This window comes from Hyperoodon ampullatus, assembly GCF_949752795.1.
Source record: "Hyperoodon ampullatus genome assembly, chromosome: 5".
Classification (NCBI taxonomy): domain Eukaryota; kingdom Metazoa; phylum Chordata; class Mammalia; order Artiodactyla; family Ziphiidae; genus Hyperoodon; species Hyperoodon ampullatus.
This window is the reverse complement of record NC_136918.1, coordinates 54684967-54702361: the sequence shown is the minus strand read 5'-3', so window position 1 is coordinate 54702361 and position 17395 is coordinate 54684967. Positions and strand designations below refer to the sequence as shown.

Here is a 17395-nt window from a genome sequence, read left to right as displayed (position 1 = left end):
GGGGGCAACACTATCTTAATCTTCCAGGGCTGTTTGCTGTATACATGCCCTTGGAAAGATATTTCTGAGCAAAGGCAGTCTGTGCCTCTGCTCATAAGATGTGCCAAAATGTGAGAGTTTAAGGAAGAATCACGTTTCATCTTTGGCTCAGATTTGGCAGGCCTTAGTAAGTTACCTAGATGTATTAAACATTTGCTTCATGCAATAGGTAGTAGGAGTGGAAATCTCAGAGGAATATAATGTAGTTTCTGATTTCAAGCAGCTTGAAGTCTTGGTGAAGTATAAAGAGAAAAATACGTCCCAATAGTAGAAGTCGACTGTCATAATTGTGGTAAAACAGACATAGACAAAATGTCATCAGGAGAAAGAGCATTCTCATTAGAGGAATATTAAATCACATGGGTATGGCAGTAGTGCTTTTCAACAGTTGAATTTAGCTTCACAGCAAAAATAAACTCTGATAAATCAAATCAAACCTGAGAGAAAACCCAGGCAGTCTGGAGGGGATAGGGATAACAATAGATGGAAATAGGATTTTGACAGATTACCCTCTTTAGGCTATGGGCTTCGTGGTTTTATTGGAACAAAGTGAATCTAACTAATTTATGTTTCATTGTTCTCAATGGATATTTATTTTATAAATGTATACTAAACATGTAAGTGTTATACTCTCTTCTTAGAGTTACTTCAGGCCTTGAAAAACTAACTATGCTTTATGATACTCTGGTGAGGCATTACTAATCATGTGGCAATTAAACACAGGAAAGCAGAATGTTAGAACTAAGTAGACATTCTAGGATATGCTCTAAACCCCAAACCCTTCAGCTATGGTTGTAATGTCACAATAATGCATTGGGATTTAGAAGTTCTTAGGATGAAAATGTATGCCTAAAATTTGAGAAGATCTTGATGTTATTCGTCATGTGGTGTTTGTTTGGTGAGGCAGAAGGCTTAGACTAATTATGACATAAAAGCAATGAGTAAATTTCTAAACAGATGTGTATTGGCCATAGTAATGCATTTCAGCTCATTCAAATCAGAAGAGAAAACTTTTCATAATTGTGCTTTCTTTTTAACAATTAGTTTATAGGTTTAACCAATCTGTGTCCATTCCCAAATTTTTATAGTGAACTAAAATGGATTTTTGAAGCTAAAACATATATAAACTTGGTTTTAAATGGAAAATAAAGTTGTTAAAATTTCATTGACTAAGTAATAAAATGACTTCTATTTCTGTCCATTTATTTAGAGTGTCATCATATCTATTACATATTAGAATTATATTTGCAGAAGGAAATACCTATTTCTCTATTAGTTCTTGAAATGAACTCTGATTCCCATGTAGAGAGTTTAAGTTGTTAACAGGAGAGTTTGCCTGGTCGCTGATAGCCTGAGCAAACCAACAAACAAAAGTTTGTTGAGTTAGTATTTGCATCCCATTTGTTGTGTGTGTGTGTGTGTGTGTGTGTGTGTGTGTGTGTGTGTTTCCAATCAAACCTTATTATAGATGTAACAAAAGTTAGGTATAGTTTCTTGACATATGGGTACCAAAATCTATTCAAGACACATGGTAATTAACATATAAACTTGGCTTTATTTTTGTTTAAATAAAACATTTTTGCAAGTTCTATGTAAAACTCTGAACATTTGCAAATAACAGAAAACATGCTTAATAATTTCATACCAAGTCTACAAGTATAGTTTTAGCATAAAAGTGAATATGTACTTTTAGGCAGCAAATAAAATAATTCTTCTGTGTTTGATTTTTAAGATGATCCACTTAGAAAGTATTTGCTAGAAATATGTGTTGTGAGAATCTCAGGGTCTTTCAGTGAAGGAGCAATAATGGATATTACGCTTTGATAAAATACTTGCTTACTTTGCTTCTCCCAAATCAGATTTAAGAATTTCAACATTCTGAATAGCTCAAAATGTCCTCTCAAATTTTAACAGTGGCTATGGAGAGATCACAGAACTGGAATGAATTGCCTCACTGTATTGTGTATCAATAGTGAGTTATGCTAGTGAGGCTTGGATCATCAAAAAAGTAAATACATAAAGCATAAAAAAATCATAAAATAAAACTAACCTTGGGAACAACAATGAATTAACACTTTGTAATCACCAGATGATGTGTTTTAATGACAACAGTCTGCCAGAAGTGGTAAATAGACCCTCAAGCTGTGAGTAGACTAGTCAGCATATGGTACAGTGGTGCCACGCACAAGAGAACCATGACTTACTCGGTTGTCTCTTTTATTCAATACTCTATAATGTCTAAATCAAAGTTTCTAATGCATTTTAAAAGATGCAAGTTATAAAAATCTGCAATAGGGTTCTGGATCAGTGAGCACTGTCAGGCTAGATTATAGTTGTGCACAGTCTCTTCTATAACAATATCATGATGAATGGAGAATGACACCAGCTGCCCATTTATCTCCTAAGATTACTGTCTTGATGATATTGATTCTTCCTGTGGATTCTGAGACTCAAGATTATAGCCCATGTACAGAGATATAATCAGTTTTGTAAAGTATGCTTTTAATACAGTCTAATTTTTAGTTCCCTGGGTAAGACGTGCTGGTCAATAGCTATCAAGAAAATAAAGTATTGCATATTATAACACTTAAGGATATCCATAATTTAAAATATATTTATTTTGTATCAGTTGAATACTAAATCCAAATTCCTAAATTGTATTCACACATTTATATGGTGGACATTGTTAAGCATATGTTTACATTGCAGGAGATATCAGGGTATAGACAATTTTAAAATACATAAGCTGGGCTTCCTGGTTTCAGAAAGCCCAGAGACTACTAGGAGGTAGGAGGTGCGAACGTTTGGTGAAATGATATCTTTGAAGTAAAGTGTGGTATAACAAAGAATTATGGAAATATCTGTGTAATAACTAATAACAAGATTTTAAAGAACAGGGATAGATTCACGAAGGGCATTGAGTTTTAAAGGAGTTTTCCAGGTAGAGAAAGGGACAAAGAGGGTTCAAGGTGTAAGATAGGAAGGTGCAGAATTATATGGAGTATTTGGAAATGGCCTTTATTTCTATGTGGCTGAAGTGTAAGGTATGTGGAGGTAAGGTGATTTGAGAAAGAGGAGGAGAGATGGAATTGGAAAGGGGAGAAGAAGGGAGAGGAGGAGCAGAGAGAGAGACAGATACAGGTCACAGTCAGATTATAAAGAACGTTTTATGCCGTCTTAAAATGTTTTGGTTTGTTTTGTTTTATTTCTAACATGACGCTTGAGGAGTCACTTTATGAGATATGTATTTTAAAACAAGAACAGGAAATAATATTGAGGATGCATTATATGAGGAAAATGTTCAACGAGATTAAGAACATAGGAAGCTGTTGCAAGAATTAAATTGTTTGTTTGTTTGTTTGTTTTGTGGTATGCGGGCCTCTCACTGTTGTGGCCTCTCCCGTTGCGGAGCACAGGCTCCGGACACGCAGGCTCAGCGGCCATGGCTCACGGTCCCAGCCACTCCATGGCATGTGGGATCTTCCCGGACCGGGGCACGAACCCGTGTCCCCTGCATCGGCAGGCAGACTCTCAACCACTGCGCCACCAGGGAAGCCCAAGAATTAAATTTATTGCTTGCTTTGCTGTTGAAGGTTGAATCAAAACAAAGTCCATGGTAACTGAGGCACAGAATGGACTTCCCTGATATTTTAGAGGTAGCATCCAGAGGATTTGCTGCTTTAGCAGTTGACAAAGAAGTAGGGAGCCTGGTCCTTCCAGATTGTACTTTCCTGAATCTGAGGAAAAGATGATTTTAGGTCAGATAGTATTTGTTTTCTATCTTTTTCATGCAGTCACATAACAACCACTTCCTGGGAGCCTATTTTAAATAAAGCCCAATGATATGGACTATAATGTAATTACAACCCCTATTCGATGCAATTTTTTCTGGCGTTAAAAACATAAAAATCCATCCAAATAAATCCTCTAAAAGGTATGGATTTCTAAACAGTGTTTGTAGAAGCATCTGGTCTTCTGTCTTTCGCCGTTTATTCATTTGGGACTCGTTTAAGCAGAGAGCTTAATCTTATATAAAAGGGCTGTGGGTTGTTCCACTAAGCTAGTGTTCATGCAGTTCTAACCAAAATGACAAGAGTGAAGGCCATTAAAAAGTAATGCTTGAAATCGATCAGAGATAATGAAATTGCTTTGGCCCAAGTATTAATCAATTTTAATAATTGTGTGTTATAATGGTCTTGCAATAAAAAAGATGTTATTTTCAATTCAGTTCACTTAAGCTATGTCTACATGATTGTAACACAACTGGTTGAAAAGTGTAGCTGTTTTCAACACCTGTGCAATAATCTGTTTGATTGTTGATGCTTTTCTTTGCAAACTCCAAACAAAAACTAATTTAGCTAATTGGTTGATCAAACTCTTCACACCAACTCTTATTTTGCTCTCATATAGATATAACCTTAAAAAGTTAATCTTCAAAGAGCAAGGCTAGTCTGGGCTAATAAAAAATCAATCATCTAACAAAGGTGCCTTGATTCATAAGTCTTTCAGAAAGCTATAGATTAATTCACTAAAAGAATTATCGACGGAGGTGGGGACAATCCTTGATTTTCTGATAGTCCCCTTTTTGGCTCAGCTCTTTGGGTGTTATCCAGCATTCTCAAATGGATATTAAGAATTAATTCTTTCTGGTTTAAGTTAATATGTTCTCTGATCCTGACTTAAGACTAGTAATAAGGTTGAACCTGTTCATATAGCACAAGGAAGAGAGATTTGCCTAAGACCGATCCTGAGGATCTAGCTAAATGCTCATACAAATATGCAGGTGTGTTAGTGAGGCCTGGTCATCACTCTGCTTATATATACTAATTTGTCTGAGGTTCTTTAAACCTTATATTTGAACAAAGAATGGACATGTAGGCAACTTCCTGATGATACGTTCATGCTTATTTCACTGCTGTCCTTGGTTACCTCTTGGCCTACAAAGTAAGGGGTAGGAAGCTTCATAACCAGAGCTTGGGGCAAGCTGATGGATAGGGAGAAAAACAGGAACTTATCTTGGTGACCTCTTGCGGACAGGAAAGGAAGCACACTTTGATTAGTGGACTCCAGTGGTTACAGCTGTACCTACAGAATGTCCCTCCTGATTCAGAAAGCTGAGGGGCACCCTATTCTATGGGACTATATGGAAATAGTTGTCCTGTGGGCAGGGTCCATGTGGTTCCAACATTCAAATAAAGTTCAAACCTACATTTCCATTATCATTACAATTTTGTTTATGGTTTGGGGATGAAAGGCTTTTACTCTTTTATTTAGCAACTTGGGCACCCTTCCCTATGTTGGGCCTTGTACCACAGAGCTTTGAGGCAGGACTCAAGGCAGGCTTTTCTGAGCTTTCCCTCTGGCCTCAGTTTTGTTGGCCTCTTCCACTTAACTGGAATATATTCTTCTCCTTACTCTTTTTTAGAATAGAGGCCAGTATTTAGGAGAGACTCTCAGCCTGAAAGACAGGACAAGAGCCTGCTACTTTTCACTCATTTCATTTTGTTGTCTATGATCCCTGTGTTTCTTTCCAATTATTTCTTCACTATAACAGTGGAGACATGTTGCAGTAGTTGAAAGGAAATAAGAATAAAAAAGAATTATGGAGGCCACAACAGTAAGAGGCCTGCGTACTGCAAAAAAAAAAAAAAGAATTATGTTGTCCTGAATTGGTAGTTGATTAAACTCAGCTTTGTATCGTTAGAGGAGTTAGGCAGTGAAGAGGTGGAACAAACACACCTCGTGAATCAACTCTTACAAAGGATTTTTTTGTAATATGACCATCTATACTGATAGAAACTTGTGTTCATGATTGCCTCAGGACAGAAAGATGTGCCCATTCTGCACCCTAGTTGATTGCCACTTGGCCACTGCAATCAAAAGTGACAAAGATATGTGATGGGTTGATTTATGCAGTGGAAAAATTTGATTGTATGGATGAGATTCCTGGATTTCACTTGGCTGTGAACCAAGCATTGCTTTTTTCGCTTAGGGCTTATTTTCTTTTACATGCTCCTGAAAGGTGTGGTAAGACATCAAAGTATTAAGTATATTCTTCTAAATGCTTTTGAATAGGTATGGTGAGACCATCAAGTATTATATCCCAGTAAAGGCTGACTAGAGGGCTTCAAGAAGAAAGCTAGCTGGCATTTCATTAGACCAAAAAAAAAAAAGAAAATCTTTGAGCAGCACTACTTGAGAACAGTTAGAAATTGTAATCTAGTAATAACTTAGGTTATAAATTGGGAGTCTCCTATTCAATTTGGCTTGCTTCCCTCTGGGGTCTGGGTTTGGCACAGAACAGCTTTCTCTTTATTATCTCCTCCCCCATGACATTGCCCCCCACATACCACGCACACTTTTTGCAACATCCAGGTAGAGAAAAATGTCTATGGACATATTTTAAAATTATTTTTTCAGTGTTTAAAATAGGAAAGACAAAAATCATTTGGAAAAGCCCTTAAACTAAGAGAAGGATCCAGAATATGGAAATACTTGTTGATTATAAGATGCTCAGACTTTTGAACTGTGCCAGTGACTAATGCAGTTCAGGACTTGTGTTCAAGCTTATGGATGGTGGTACTAATAGATATTAGGGCAATGGTGCCAAGTCATGATTTCTGTCATGAAACCTTTTTAGATGCTCCGTGCTTGACACAGTGCCTCTCGACACTAGTGTTTGGGTGATATGCCCAGTTAATGATTTGTTCTTGACAATGATCTTGATAATATCATTGTTCCTTGTTGCTGATAGAAAAATGCTCAAATTCCTGAGCACAGCTTCACAGCATGACCTGTTCCTTTTTCTATTTCTGACTTTCTCTCTCTACCGTGGCTTTCAGCTGGGCTACCTGCCATTGTCCAGACACCCCCTCCTTGTTACTGTCCCTGTGTCCTTGGCTCAAGCTGCTGCCTCTGCTTCAAACGCCCTTGCATCTTTCAAGGGTCCGCTCAAGCATTTCCTCCCCTGAGTACTTTCCAACCCTTACCAGTTTTCTGTCAAATGGCACTGAACATATTGAATTCTGTGCTCTGACAGTATAGTAGTATTGAGCACTTTAACATTCTCATTATTGGTTTTGTTTTCTTCTACCAGATTGTGTTTCTTAAGAGTAAGGGCTATGTAGTATACATTTTTTTGTTTGTTTGCTTACTTTTAGTCTAACACTGTGATCTTTTTTGTCATAAGACATTTTTTTCCTCTGAAGGAAAGTAAGAAGAACCTGAGACTAACCTCCTAAGGTACTCTCTAATTCAGATTGTAGGTGTCTGTACTGTTCTTGCCCATCTCTTGCTTTAGTGTGTTGATGTCTGTGTGTTTAAGTGGACAGTCCAACTTGGTTCCACTCAATTAAAATACGTATTGGACTTCTTTCTCTGTGCAGGGGTCTCCGCCACATTCAATAAACATACAGAAATGATTAGGGCATAGTTAAATCTTACAGTCTATATATTATGTTTTTAGCTTCAAGGAACAGAAAATTCAGTTAACAGTGGCTCAAGCAAACCAAAAAAGATACTTGGAACTAGATGGTGGCTGGTGTTGGTGCAGCTACTCAGTGGTGACATCGGGGCCTAAGCACATCGTAACATTCTGTTTGCCAACCTCAACACCTTGGCTTTCTTCGCCCTCAAGCTTTTCCCTCGTGGTCACAGGAAAGCCACTGCATATCTAGGCATATATGAAGGAAAAAGGAGGAAACGCAGCACTAACCACACCAATCACTTTGACCAGGGAGAGGAATGTTTTCCCAGGGTCCCTCAGCAAGTCTTCAAACTGGCCAGATTTCTGGCACATGGCTTTCCCTAGCTGCAAGGGAGGTTTTTCCAGCCTTTTTAGGGAAAGGAGCAAGAAAGAAAATAGGGGGAAAGGGTGAGATGTTCGTTAACCAAGAGTGTGGGCCACATATTAGCAGGATGTTAAGACAGGTGTTTAAATGATTATCCTACATAGTAGAATAAGAATGTGGGTCATATGACACATCCCAACAGGATAATATGGATGTTCTAAGTATGATGAGATTATAACTGATTAAGGAGAGGGTTGTGTCCAGGATAAACTTTATGAAATGTGTTGTCTGATACAGAACTTAAAGGTGGAAACAATTTCCACAGGCATAAAGTATAACAGGCAATACATTGAAGTAAAGGGAGGAGCAGTAAAACTGTATTTAGAAATCAGTCAGTGTGGAGATCAATCTTCAGCTTGCAGAAGTGGGTTTAGTGGGTGAATGAGATAATGGGAAGGAGTGGATTGTATAGGGCAGTGCCGTCCAATACAGCTCTCTGTGGTGAGGGAAATGTCCTGTGTGTGCTGTTCAGTGGGCTAGCCACTAGACACACGTGGCTCTTGCACATTGAAATATACTATTGTGACCAAAGAATTTAATTTTAAATATTTTCAGTTTCACTTTAGCCACATGGGGCTGGTGGTTACCATACTCAAACTTACAGGTTAGAGCATTGTGGGCTATTGTAATTTGAATTTGATTTTTTCCTCTGAGAAAGTTGGAGAAACCATTGGAGGGTATTGAGTAAAGGAGTGACATAATCCAAACTATGTTTTGACAGGACCACTCTACTACTTTGTTAAAAATAGTGAAAAGTAGGGGATGGAGGCTATTGCTCTAATCCAAGTGGTGGGTGGTAGTGGCTTGTACTAGTTAGTATAGCATAAGTGCTAGTGGTTGGAAGAGGCTGGATTCTGTGTATATTTTGAAAGTCAAATCAACAGAATTCCCTGATGGATTAGATGTGGGATGTGAGAGACAAGATGGAATAGAGAATAACTGTACATTTGTTAGCCTAATTGGATAGAAGAATGGAAAATTTCTTAACTGGATTGAGGACGCCCAAAGGAGGCACAGACGTTGTAGAAGAGCAGAAGCATGGATCTGGAGCCTGGCGAGTTTGAGATGCCTACTAGACATCCGAGAACATATGGTGAATGTATAATTTAGCAGGGTCTAGTTTAGAGGTAAAATTTTTAGAGTTGTTCACATGTTAGTGGTATTTAAAATCATGAGACTCGCTGAGGACACTAAAGGCGTGAGTGTAGCTTGAGAGAGATGATGTGTGTGGACTGAATCTTGAGGCATTCCATCCAGCAGTATTGGCTGAGGCACACCGCACCCCCACCAAAGAGACTCAGAGGGAAATGCTAGTGACGTAGGAAGAAAACCAAGATAGTCAAGAAGGGTGAAATGTTCAACTCTGTCAAAATGTCTTTGCTATGCATAAGGGAATGAGGTCTGTGACTGAGCATTGGATTTAGCAATGTGGGGTGTGTGTGTATCGGGTATGAGAGTTATTGGTGATGGCAACAAGCATAATTTCTGGGAAGTAGGGGTGACAAAAGCCTGATCAGAGTAGATTAAAGAGAGACTAGAAAAGAAGGGTTGGAGATAGGATAGATTAAAAAAAAAGGTGATTGATTTAGGGAAAAAACAATATGCTCTAATAAATTCTGATTGTGCAGAATATAGGCTTAATTTGATAGAGGTAAAGGAAGAAAAGTACACTTTAAAGCAGACATAATTCCTTTTATTGGTTCTTGTATAGACTGAGCTGTCTGACTCACTGCACACAGTATTGGCAGTTTCACTGATTTAGAACTGTCTTATTAAGTTTATCAGCCTATCAAACTGGCATTTCAAAAGTAACTGGATAATTCCATTTTTTAAATTCAGTCTTAATTCAAAGACATGAGAGAGGAAAATATTTTCATTTCAAATGAAGATTTTTAGCTTATTTTCTGAGAAAAAATAAATAATTATATATCATAATGGGGAGCTTTATTGCAATTAAATGAAAACTACTTTTCTCTCAGCTGTTAAGCAGAGCACTTCATCAAAGAAAATGTATTTAATGCGTAAATTTATGAAGTTTCCTAAATTTTAGAGATGAAAACAGGAATGTTTGCAACTGAAATCTCATAGATAGTCTAGACTTATCAAAACTCAAAGAGATTAAATAATTTGCCCAAGGACATTTAACTTGTTTAAGGAACACATTTTTTTTTTTCTTACTGAGCATCTTGAAAATTGAATGTGAGTTGTTGGTCTTGTTGCAATATCATGGCTCAATGCTGTGAACATCTAAGGAAGAAAAGTCTTCACTTAACATGTGTCTTAGGAAAGAACAAAGAGTATACTTAATTGAGACTGCTGAAAGAAGCCTGAGGAAACCTAGGGCCAAGCTTGGAGCTTGGCCTTTCTTGAAGGAAATCTCCAGAAATGTTGGTCTGTTGGCCACTGCTAGGGGACACTGTCTTACCCACATTGTATTCATAGATATGTTCACAAATGAACACATTGCTGGGCATCATAGTATGTCATCCAGGAAAGGTAAATATGATAAATAAATTTTCTTCCACTTCATCACCCTCCACCCAAACAAAAAATCACTTTGGTTGTGGTCATAGATTGCATCCCAGGCAATCTAAGTGGTATCTCAAATGAGTGAGATATCCTTTTCCTGTAAAGTATAAATCGGTAATTTCCAAATATTCCTGAAGTTTACATAGTAAATTCATGAGTAATAGAAAGATTTGCTTTCAGGACTAACATGGGACACCTTTGGACATTATCAGCTATGTTTGTTTGGTCCATAGGAGAACTCCTGCAGATGTGCCAAAGATAGGCCTGTTTCTATTATGTTGTTGACCACAGTATTAATTGAATGTGAAGGCGAAGGAATCTTTTTTGAATTTCTTTTAGGTGGACTGTATTATTTTTTAAAAAAATATTTATTTATGTATTTGGCTGCATCGGGTCTTAGTTGCGGCACATTGCCTCTTCACTGAGGCATGCGGGATCTTTCGTTGTGGCGCAAGGGCTTCCCTCTAGTTGTAGTGCACAGGCTCCAGAGCACAGAGGCTCAGTAGTTGTGGCATGTGGGCTTTCTAATTGTGGCACACAGGGGCATGTGGGCTTAGTTGCCCCGCGGCACATGGGATCTTAGTTTCCAGACCAGGGATTGAACCCACATCCCCTGCATTGGAAGGCAGATTCTTAACCACTGGACCACCAGGAAAGTCCCTGGACTGTATTCTTAATTGGACTTTTTAGTGACTCTTATCTGGAAATAATATTAAATACTGTTTACATTGTTACATTTATGCCAATTACACTCACTTAAGTTCAGTAATTTGAGTTATCTTGTAAAACTTTTTATACTATGTTTACACTATAAAATAAATATTATGAAAGATATGCAATATAAAAAGATGGAAATAAAAAGAAAACATTAATAATAAAAGTTGTATAATTATGGGTCATCAATTTAATTTTTTATACTTTTATGTGTTTTTTATGCAGTAAGTTTATAATCATAAAATATATGAATAGAAATAGATTTTGTGTGGGTGCATGTATCTATGACTGTAATCATCCCTCTGATAGGTAATATAGAAGGTTGTCAGGATTACTCTACTGAATGATAACCTTACATTTTTATTAGAGAACAAAACATCAACACGGGTATATTTTGGAAAATAATTTAGAAAATTAATATATTAACTATATTATATTCAAGATATTTCAATTGGAAAGGAAGTGCTTACTAGTAAAATTAATTAGTCATCTTTTAGAAGGAAAAATATAGGGTTAACTTAAATGTTTCCAAATTCTTAGATATATTAATAGTACAGCTGTCTAATTTTTCAACCTTTAGAATGAATAAAATAATGGTCAATAGTAAAAGACTGGTTAATTTAAAGAATCATAGGATCATTTAATTAGTAACATTTCCCCAATTTATCCTCCCCCACCCACCTTTTGTGTTGATAGTAGGCAGTTCTATAGCCTGCCGAGATTTTATCTGTTAGATTTTATTCTGTATTCTCATCATTGCACAGAAGATTGGGAAAATGTCCTATTATATTGTTCATTTGGAAATTTAACAGGTATAGGGGACTACAAGGTGAAATGCAGTTCAATATCAAGATTTAGATATGAATGAATTTTACAGAAAGAAGTGTGAGAGGACTGACATTCTTTTCCTTGCTTATTACTCTGACCTGTTCATTTCTTTTTTTGATACTGGTGAGGAGTTTTTCACTTGTACAATTAGTTTTATGACATGCCATTGATGTCATTCTGAGAGTGTTTTTTATTTTCAGTAGACCCCCTAGCTATAAAGCTCCAGTGTGTTCTTTGCACTTTGGTTTCTTATTAATTTCTACAGATTCATAGAATGTTAGAACTAGAAGAGACCTTAAATGTCATCAAATCTAGTGCTTTATTTTTAGATGATAGAACCAAAATTCAGACAGATTAAATAATTTGCTCATGTTCAAACAACTAGTTGACATCATCTTTAGGAATATAATGTAAGTTGTTAATTCCTCAGATAATGACCTATCTGTCATCTGGCTAGTGGTTTTATGAGTGATTCTGTAGAGTTCAATGCAGTGAAGTTTGAATGTGCACACACACACGTGTTGGCAGTGATTATGTCTTGTGTGTGTGTTCATGGTTTGTCTACAATCACAGTTTACTTCTGTTTTGATTTAGTTTCTTTTCCTCTCATATCTTGTAATATATGCTCAAGTGTTATTTGACATATCAATAAAGAAACTGGGATTCCTTGGAGAATTATCTTGGACAAATAGCTTCAGGGTTACTTGTAGCCAAAGTTTAACCTGTACTTGCCATTTTTCTTTTCCAGCTGAAAAGTTTATTTGTGCATGCATGTTTCTGTTGTGTCTCCTGGAAGCAATGATACTTGTCCACATAAGACATATGTTTAATTCACTATGAGTGCCATCAACTTCCCAGCTTCTTTTTTGTTCTCTTTCATGCCTCTTTTGTAGCTCAAAAATGTGCAACAGTTGTCATGTGTTGATCCCATGTATCTGGTACTTTGAGTACATTATTTTTAATCCTCAAACAACTCTGACACCTAAATATTATTTTTCCCAATTTATAGCATTAGAAGATGTGCTGAGTAAAAAATATAGTGGAATACAAGTGTAGCATCCATTTCAGGAATTAATACAGGTGTCTTGAGGACTTGGTGGGTGGAGTGTTAAATATGGGAGGTAAGTACATACTGAAATACTGAGCATAGAAGAACTTAAATTTGATAGTATTGAATATATATCACTGCTCTTAACCATCTTGCTACCTCCACCCTAAGTGAGGCCTGAATATCTGTCTATCTTATTGGTCTTAGTCTATTGCCATATTTGTGGCTTTTTTGAATACTGGTTAAATTTAAGTTCAACATCACGTGTACAGAAAAGGCAGTTCAACTAAGTGCCAAGTCCTAAAGGTGGCCTACCCTAAGAAATTCCAGTCAGAATGACCTTCAAAAGGGGCAAAAACTGAACTCATTAAGTCTTTATATATGCTTTTTGTCACTGACCCTTATCTCTGTTCTAGTCTGCTATGCTTGCTTTGCTTTCTTCCTGCTAGACTGATTCCAAGGTAATTAACACAAAAAAAAATGCCTATAAAGGTCGCCATCATAATAAAGCAGAAATCAATTTAACATAAGTAATGGTTATATAGGTTTGAACGTATTATAGTTCAAATCTGAAGACATCAAATATAACCTCATAGAGTAAAATGCTGATATTCTACATTAACTGATGATTAAGTTTTGCCCTTTTTGTTTTCACATAATTGAGATATAATTATTTCCTTATCTTGTCTGTAGCTCTTCATTTAACAAATAGATGGCTCCTGTCCTACTACTAATGCAAATAATCAGTTTTGTTCAACAAATACTATCCTCAACAGTTTAAACTCCTATCATTACAATCCCCATAAATGTTCTGGAGAGCCGATTTCCCCATTGGGAGGAATGAGTTAATTCTCAGTTAATGAGAAGAATTCTAATAGAGCATCATCATTACCTGTGAGAGATTTGTTTCAAAATCATTTAACACACTTAACACACTTGCCAAGAAAATTGATAATTCATTGTGCTGGAAAGATGAATGAGGGCATATATTTCTTTTTACAGTAATGGGAAAATTGTTGAATTTCCTTTGCTAATATCCCTAGGCTCCTCTCAAAAAATGATAGGCACACTACACACATAAACACAGATTTGTATAGTAAGCACAAGTAAATAACCAATACTATAAACCTTATAGTAGGATTTTTACAGGCATATGATGACTTTTAATAAACAGCCACCATTTTAGCTAATTGCTGGGGAAAAATGTTAGTAATAAAAAAAGGTATAAATCTCAAAGCCCAAATTCAACTGATAATGGGAGGCCCATAGCAATAAAGTCCAAAACGTGGAGATGATAATATCTCTCAGATCAGGTAACCCTTGGAAGGTCCTATGAACAGTACCTGGAGGATGGAGGGTGTTAACATCAGGGGAGGGTATATGTCTTAATAAGAAATTTGGGGTCAAGAGAGTAAGTAGGTATTTATATAATAACTACCAGAAAAAATTGGCAGTTGGTCTAAGAGTACAATTTTAGGAAACAGACAGAAGTTCAATCCTGGAGAAAAATGTTAAGAATAAGCTCTGAGAAGCTCATTCTAGCAGACGCTGAAAACTATTTGTAGACCCAACATTCAAGTATTGTGGGGAGAAGGAACGGGAGTACTTAGCAAAAGCAACGCTCTGGAAAGCACATCTTGTAGGTTGGGAACCAACATGAACCAGCTCCTTAGGATGAGGAGAGGGAAGATCAGGTGAAGTGGACAGAGCCAGAGTGTCTGAGGGGTCAGAGCTCTTGTGTGCTGAAGGAGGCAAAGTAAGGTCATTTTACTTCAAAAGGAAAGGAAGACTGAGAAAACACAAAGCCAAGGCAAGATAGAGTCAGGGTGTTGGGCCAAGAGCTTTGAGTTGACCTGAGTGGGGAGGCAGGCAGCTCAGAGGCAGTGTTTAGAATCTTATAGGTATGTGGTGTGTGAGTGTGTCAGCTTAAATCGTCACTGGGCATCCACAATGAGCTGGATAAGCTTAACTGTTCCAGTCCTTTAAACTTCTCCCCCAAAGGACATGAGTTAGGGTGGCACTGAGGCTGCACGTGGCAGATGAGTGGTCCTAGGTGTAGATTAGAGGACTGATTAGGGGACCTAGAGCCAGGCAGCCTGGTGAGAGAGGGGCAGAGACAATTTTCTCTGTTTGTTCTTCTTATTGAAGCCATTTATTATTGAAGACATCGTGATGCACATTTTTTAAGCACTACCTGAAGAGAAAACTTTTAAATCCAGCTCTTTTCTTTTTTTTGGTCTGGAGGTGCTAAATGGGATTTTCACAGTAATGAGACTGTTCTTCAAAAATGACCTCATACCTTAAAATTTGCTACCAATTAAAGGCTTGATTGATGTAGGGCAACACTATTTAGCAGATTTCTAATTTCTGAAGAGGTCAGAGTGAACTCGTCATTGCATAAGTCAATAAAAATGATGAAGTTTGTTTGAAATGATTCATCACATAAGGATTTGGATTTAAAAATAACTCCAGGAAAGCTAATATAATTTTTGGAAAAGAGGTAAATACTTCATTGGTGGGCAAAGATGATTGTCCATGTAATGGATTTCTCTCCCTAAATGACTAGTTAAGTTTTTGTTCTGGGAACTATAGAATTCACCAAAATTAAACCTTGTAAGATGGTCAACAGTATGAACGATTGGCATTTAGTAGTCTTAAGCATGTCTCTTTCTTTCATATTCAAGAAAAATATTTCTCATACACAGTAATATTCTCCCATTATGGAAAAATTGAGAATACCTAAGTATGGAAAACAAAAGATATCTTCATCAGTCCCATCACAATTTGCCTATCAGTTTTTCTTTTGCACAAGCATGTGTACTTCAAGGAAAAAAGTTGCATTTATATTATGTATTATTTACCCAGTTTATTTAACCTAACTTTATATCATTAGGTTTTTGTAACACATTCTTCCTAATTATGGTTTTACTTATTCTTGGTAATTATTATATATAATGATTGCATAACATACTATAAAGTGACATGATGTAATATATTTAACCCCTTCTTACTGTATGTGCAAATTGACTCAATTTTTTCCAACCTTATAAGTAACACTTCTATAAAGAACCTTGTGCATAAAATATATTTCATATTTAGAATTGTTTCTTTTTTTAATTTTTATTGAAATATAGTTGATTTACAATGTTGTGTTAGTTTCAGGTGTACAGCAAAATGATTCAGTTATACATATATATCTATGCTTTTTTGTATTCTTTTCCATTATAGGTTATTACAAGATATTGAGTGTATTTCCCTATGCTATACAGTAGGTCCTTGTTGGTTATTTATTTTATATATAGTAGTGTGTAGAATTGTTTCTTTAGATTAGATTCCCACAAGTGGGATTAACATGATAAAAGCTTGACTCAGTTTTTAAATATCTTAATATAAATGTCAAATATCATCTTTCCAAAAGAGTATTTTACCACTTTTTAAATTTTGCCCAGTTAGAAGATATTTTTTCTTCTTTCTCCAAAAGTCTGCTCATGGTGTAAGAGGCCAATCCTGGGAGATTAAGTTGGCTGGAGATAGTAAAGGGAGTCTCAAGGCAGAGGGTAGAGTGAGAAACAAATGTCAGAAGGGAAAGGAAGTCTGAGAGAAGACTGGGATTCAAGAAGCCAAAAGGAGGATGAGGCAGATTGTCACGGTGCCTGTTCTAGAAGACTGGATACAGAGATACACAGACTAAAATAAGTACCAAACAGTGACTCAGTCGATGCTGAGAAAAACTAACATGGGTCATAGGTAATCACCCAGAGATAGAGTCACAATTTCTTGTCCAAAACCTTTGGGGCCAGGTATGTTTTAAATCCAGATGTTTTGAGATTTTTAGGTTTTTTTTTTCAGATTTACATATTATGGTAATATAGTATATAACACCCCAATAGAGTTTTGGGAAGCACAGGTAATAAAACATAAATAGTTTTTGCTGCCAAACATGTAACTCTTGGTGTAAGATACCTTAAGATTCTAAGTAGTCTAATATTAGTAGAGATGCGGTTTTGCCATCAGATGAATTTGCTGAAAAGTTATCAAAAAATGATTTTGGTTTTCAGAGTCTTTTGGATCTAGGAAATATAGATAAATGATTATGAATATGTATGGCTATTGGAAGTCTGAGTTTAGAGCTGTGACGTATAAATAGGAAACTCACAGGGCCTAAGATTTTTAAGCTTTTTTTCTAAAAGAAATAATGGGGGTTTTATTTCTCTTTCCCTTTGTTTTTTATAAATACTTTTTCAAAGGTCATATAAATTAAGTATTTTACATATACTTTGTTGTAAGAACTGGAACATTTTTCTCTCTGAATTTTTTAACCCAATAAGATATTAAAAAACTATACAAATTTTACTCTCCGAGAGTCAGGGATATTTTGTCTGAAAAG

At 36.4% G+C, this 17395-nt stretch overlaps 1 protein-coding gene across 1 annotated transcript in view; it reads left to right on the top strand.

Annotated features, from left to right (window-relative positions):
- The window catches only part of NAALADL2 (N-acetylated alpha-linked acidic dipeptidase like 2), a gene marked incomplete at its 3' end in the record, with an annotated part of 1068176 nt that overhangs the window by 285451 nt on the left and 765330 nt on the right, over positions 1-17395 (top strand). The window lies entirely within an intron of this gene.